General features: G+C 39.1%; 1 long non-coding RNA gene across 1 annotated transcript; it reads left to right on the plus strand.

Annotated features, from left to right (window-relative positions):
- Window positions 1-1,513: 1,513 nt before the first annotated feature.
- Window positions 1,514-4,834, plus strand: LOC124402989. Its single transcript, XR_006928816.1, has 3 exons — window positions 1,514-1,616; window positions 1,894-1,972; window positions 4,417-4,834. It is a non-coding gene; the product is annotated as an uncharacterized LOC124402989 (long non-coding RNA).
- Window positions 4,835-6,096: the final 1,262 nt, after the last annotated feature.

Below are 6,096 nucleotides of genomic sequence, written 5' to 3' on the forward strand. Positions count from 1 at the left end.
ATTTTAGTCGGAAAAACAAGCCGAGATCAAATAAGATGATCTGAACATTATTCACCATTTTTTGTTCATATATCCTATCGGTTAATTGTTTTGAATAATAAGCAGTATGTTTGTCGTTTCATTCACAGTCCCACGTGCACCATGTGAGCAAAGGTTTGTGGACATCTGACCATAAGATTAGTATGTACTTCAAGAACATCTCATTTACTCCTAAAATAATCTCCACTCTACTGGGAAGATGTTCCACTAGAGTTTGTCTAGATTTGTGAGATTTCATTCATTTGGTGAGAAGGTGATGAGGCCTGGGATGCAGTCAGCGTTTACATTCATTCATTTTCAATAGTGTTGGAGATCTATAGCAGGAGATCTTCCACTCCAACCCATCGAAAGCATATCTTCATTTAGCTGGTTTCGTGCACAGGGGCATCGTCATGCTAGAACAGGTTCGGGTCTCCTAATTCAAGGGGGAATTTAATGCAATAGCACCCAAAGACGTCCTAAAAAAAATTGTGTATCTCCAAATTTGTGGTAACTGTTTGCAGAACCACATATGGCTGGAAAAATCAGGTGTCCCAATACTTTTGTCCATGTAGTGTAATTATGCAATTTTGATTTAACCAGATGATTATAATAAATTATTAATAATTTGAGGATTTTAAGAAACCTCTTGCTACCTGTGACAAACACTAGCCATGTTATTGTTACTATTGGCATTTTGTTTATAATATATTTGAGATATTTTTTCAGCTAGGAAAAATCCTTAAGACTCCTAAACGTATTTGTATCTCCTGACCGTATCATACTTTTTAAATAGCATTTAATGGCAAAATAGAAACAGCAAGGCCTCTGTTGAAAACATACTGTTCCAACGTCTGGATGCTGAAGACTCCTTCTATATTAAATAAACATTTCCTGACTGAAACCTTCACCATTAATAGTCTCTTCAATTATTAATTTCTTTCCATTAAATAATGACGCATTTGTGACATGTTTATTGTTAGCTTGTGTGTAGCAAAACGACGGCAAAGATCAGTTGTTGCAATGGGAGCAATGCTGGATTCCAATAAGTGCTTTAAAAGTAGAAAACGAATTCAAACCAACACCTTCGGAGCAAACACCCTGAAGAATTCAAGAGCGCTTCGGTAGGAATAAATGAATGAAGTAAATAAACATGCCATCGTTGTCATACCTTTTTTCATGACTTTCACATGTTTGTGGTTTTCCCCATGACTTTATCCGGAATCTCTTGTTTTTCGCGACCGTACGTTTTGATCATCTACACGAACTCGTGCATAGAAAATAGAATCGAATGCTTTCGAATTTAAATAACGCACCATGGACACAGGATCAGTGGGCAAAGCCGGTCCTAAAGTGTGTTTTCTGACCTGCTTCTTGTAATCCGGAGTGAGTGCTTGCTAAAAACATCAAAGCCTCGCACCAGTGTGGTGACTAATTCCTGTGGCTAAACGTTCACAAATGTTAATTGGAGCCCCAGAAGGGACCCATCTTGAAGGCAGCATTTACTCAACAAGCTCCAAGGAGCAACAGGAACCATTCAGATCCTGTTTAGACAAAACGTTCGGTGTTTTGGTCTCGGGGGGGAAACGCATGCTCAGGTATTTTTTCCCATGCCACAATGCTCGGCCCTGTGTGCGCACACTATAGGGGGACGCTAGCGCCGTTTTTGCGAAACGGAAAAAAAGGGGACGAGGGCAGAGGTGTCCTGATAAGATGCACCGCGATGAAAGTGTAGAAGCATGAGAAAGCAGATGGCCGACCTGTGAGGCGCTGAAAGAAAGACATTTTTTGAAGCGTTTCTTTTTGGTTATTGCTTGGTTTTATGGAGATGTATTATTTATATTTACTTACATTTCTTTATTCCTTTCTTTTTAGAGCGCTGAGAGGAGGCCCACCTTATTCGTGATGTTAAACAACCGGATTTGCTGGATGACCCCTGAATTTTGGAGCTTCGGTGAGTAACGTTTATTTACATTGACGTCTCGCTAATTCCCAACAATGAAAAAAACACTCTTCTATGCTAATCAATGCAATTTCTTGCACATCTCCTCACAGGCCTGTTACACTCAATCTCACACACACACACACACACATACACAAACACACACAATAGCACAAGTTTCATGAGTTTTTGCAAATGACGATTCCACAGTTTATTTTGTGTTACGAAGTATTTTACTGCAGTTCTTGTGACAGCATGAATATTATTACAACATCTGGCTAAAAATATACATCTGGCATTTATTCCTTTAGTTCGAATCGATACTTCAATACAACAACAAACTATAATAAGACGTGGTGAACACTTTGTTAAGAGGATAACAAGATAATAGGTTTATATCTTAAAAAATTCTCATTACACACAATTCTAATAAAGAAAAAGTAAAAATTAGTAAAATAAAATGGTACATTCCAAGCGAGTAAATTAAATGAGACGTAGATTTTATTAGACACTTCGATCACTTATAAAATATATATCGAACCCTAAATTTTCGTACATATTCAGTCAGAAATCTTAGTATAAAATGTGTTCTTCCTTTTATACTGCATCAGTTTGCCCTAGACTACAATTTGCATATTTATACATACAACTATTTAGATTTATAGAATGTCTACAAAACAAAAAATTCCTGTTACCACTGAAATTTTAGCGGCTTTAAACAGCCGTTCCGCTACTATCATGTTTTTTATTTTTATTTCTCCTTTATTTAATAAGATGAAAAAATGCAGCTTGTCATGTTACAGGAAAAAAACACAAAGGGTTCTATATAGAAAACAGGAAAAATCTGGTGCTGAAACTGATGACTCCTTCCAAATATTTTAGTCGTTAGTAACTTATATATCATTTCAATTACTTGCATCGGCACTAATTCAAAGAAGAATACGCTAATCAGATTAAGAAAAGGTGTTTACGTCGAACATCTAGAACGGTGTGTTAACGAAATCTTGCGATTTGACAGATGTCAGCTTGTACAATTATCATTTATAATTATTAAGCTACATAAAGTGTAGTTTTCTTATAAACAAACGCACCTAGCTAGCTATTGAATCGAAGCAAAGAGTACTCGCTAGCTAGAGTAACATCAAGAGAGAAAAGAATTGTTCGTCGGTAGACGTCAGAAATGTAAATCGGAAAAGCCTGGTGTTAGAGGTGGTTAGAGCAGGCGTGCGAGCCAACCACGTCGTATTTTTGGGAAGGAAAAAAAATGTCTTCACTGCCGACGGAATTTACGAGTTTAATTTATGAGGACACGGCGTATTACGGACTCAGATGTCAGATGGTAATACTCGGGGTCTTAAATTCCAATTTCCAAATGAAAATATACATCGGGTTACGACGGATCAGACGAGGCAATAAAAAAAAAGTTTGATTTGGTTACGAAGCAGAGGAAAAGAGCTTCAAAATAATAATAATAAAATAAAATAAAAACACACAATAGCGGTGTATACAGGGGGCATTTACTTTTGAAAACAAGGACTTAACATGGGAAGAAAGAGACTGAGACTCATTTAGGGGTATGTTTTTTGTATCTAATTTGGACCCCACCTTATTTTGTGGTTTGGCTCATTTCTCAACCGATTAGCATAAAAAAAAGTCCCACAATGCACTGCAATTACGCTGGGCGAAGCACATCGTGTACGCATGATGCACTTAGTAGGGAACAACGAGCACCGTTTCGGATACGCTCTGTACTCCTCTCTTTTATTTTTTCCAAATGCGTGACGATCGGTTCTACAACGGCGGATCCGATGTTCACACGTGCCCTCAGAAATCCTCCAATCGTATTTTCAATTGTATTCCAGGGAGGATCTTCTATCCGGGATTGTGTCCAGGTGCATTTGAGTTTTCAGCACCTGATTTTAATCAAACCCACCTTTTTTTTTTTTTAACAAAGTAGGGATTGTTTGGTGTGTGCACGTGTGTGTGTGTGTGTGTGTGTGTGTGTGTGTGTGTGTGTGTGTGTGTGCTTTCCTTTTGTGAAATCAGCTGTTTTGCTGTACCAGGTATCTGGAAACACTTTGCCCCCTTGATGAATCGAGTCGAGTCCGGGAATAATTGGGCTCTGATCCGCGAAGACGTTGCATCATCCTTGTAATCCAGCTACTGTTTCCTTTCAGATATTGTATATTGTTATGTGGTTGCCGTGCCGACGACCGGGCAGGTTATGAAACCAGGGGAGAGCGGTAACAGAGCACAAAGTATGCGCTCGAAGGAGAGCAAAAAGAAGTGTGTGTTTACAGAAAAAAATGTCCTACACATTCACACACACACACACACACACACACACACACACACACACACACACACACACAGAAATAAGGCCACACATGCATACAAAACCTGTATGTGTGTGTGTGTGTGTGTGTGTGTGTGTGTGTGTGTGTGTGTGACTCCAGGCCCAGGATATGATGTAGCGGTGGGATCCGGACCTTGTGAAAAAATACCCTTTTCACGTCGCCCCGTTGAGCCTCTTAAAGCCGTGGCATGGAGCCCGTGTTGCCATGGAACTTAGTGATTCACAGGACACATTCATCAAGGGAATTTCTGTGTGGTGTGTATGCTCATGTGTGAGTGTGTGGGTTTTGTGTGTGTGTGATTGGGGTTCAGTGGATACATCCTGTTTTCCAGAAGTTTGAAATTAAAGCATACATTTATGATCTAGCTCGTAAAGATAACACTCGACTACAGACTTTTTTGTGATTCCGACGTATCGCGCGACGGCATAAAAAAAAGCGCATCCTGGCAGAAATAAAAGAAATTATGACTCTTTTTTATTATCAGACATTTTTATCCAAAGCCATCATAGTGCTGGGAGCAGGCCAAGGTTTAGTATCGATGCGCGGCAAAAACCACAGATAACCACACGGACGTATCGGAGTGTGCGTATCGCAACCAAATGTGCAGCGTTGGTTTGAAAGTTTGTGCCCCCTCCATTGAATTGCATTTGTTTTTACTTATTTAAAAAAATTATTTTTTTTTTACTAATTTCTTTTTTACTTAAGAGTTAGAAATCTAGTTTTGCCTGTGCCTATAATACACTCTGGTTTAGTCCAAGGGTTCTTGGTGTATTAATGTGCACTTTTAGTGGGTTTGTGTACTAAAAATGGATTTTCTTACTTGGAGTGTTTGAACTTTTTTCCTTTTTTTTTTATTTTTTATTAAGAAATTCTCATCATTTTTTGACAGCCTATTTCCAAAATTAGTTCCCGTCTGGAGTCTTTTGAGAAGATTTTTAGATTAGATTAGATTTAACTTTGTCATTGCACAACTTGTGGAATGACAGTCACACTGATGTAGGTGAGGTGAGGAGGCCTGGGGTGCAGTTCATGTTCACATTCATCCCAAAAGGTGTTCAATTGAAGCTCTAGAGCAGGAGATCTTCCACTTCAACCCATGTACAGCATATCATCAAAGCACTTTGTGCACAGGGGCATTGTCATGCTGGAACAGGTCTGGGGTTTCTTAGTTCAAGTGAAGGTACATTTTCATGCCACTACCCCCAAAGACGTCTTGTACAATTGTGGGGAAGAACCACATACAGTATGGTGGGAAAAGTCAGGTGTCCCAATTCTTTTGTCCAATAGTCTATATTCAAATATAAGTTGTAAGCTCGTCTTTATGTCGCTGTTTCACTGACAGGTTTCTAAACTCAGACGCGAGTCGTGTCTCTTCATACGTACATTATTCCAGAGTTTCAGTTTGGGTGATGAATCGTATTAAAAAAAAGAACTCAGATGAGTCAAGGCGCAGTTTATTGGATTTTGCCCTGTGAGCAAACGAACAACCCGCGGTTTATTCTCCCAATCCGGACACGGAGCTTCCGGCATTCAATTTATCATAAAAACGCTTTCTCTGCTCCTCCTCGGTATAAAAGCTTCATCTAATTAACAGTATAAAAGATGGATGCATGCATAATTGATAGGTTTGTTCATCTGCTTCTCATCAGGTGTCCATAAAAGAAGGCTTTAACGCTTATAAATATAAATGCTAACGGCACCCTGACGCGCGAGACATCTCTTTCCCCAGCCATGAAAAAAGGCAAGAACAAATACCGCGACGAGTTTCATGAACTCTAA

This window comes from Silurus meridionalis, chromosome 20, assembly GCF_014805685.1.
Source record: "Silurus meridionalis isolate SWU-2019-XX chromosome 20, ASM1480568v1, whole genome shotgun sequence".
Taxonomy (NCBI): Eukaryota; Metazoa; Chordata; class Actinopteri; order Siluriformes; family Siluridae; genus Silurus; species Silurus meridionalis.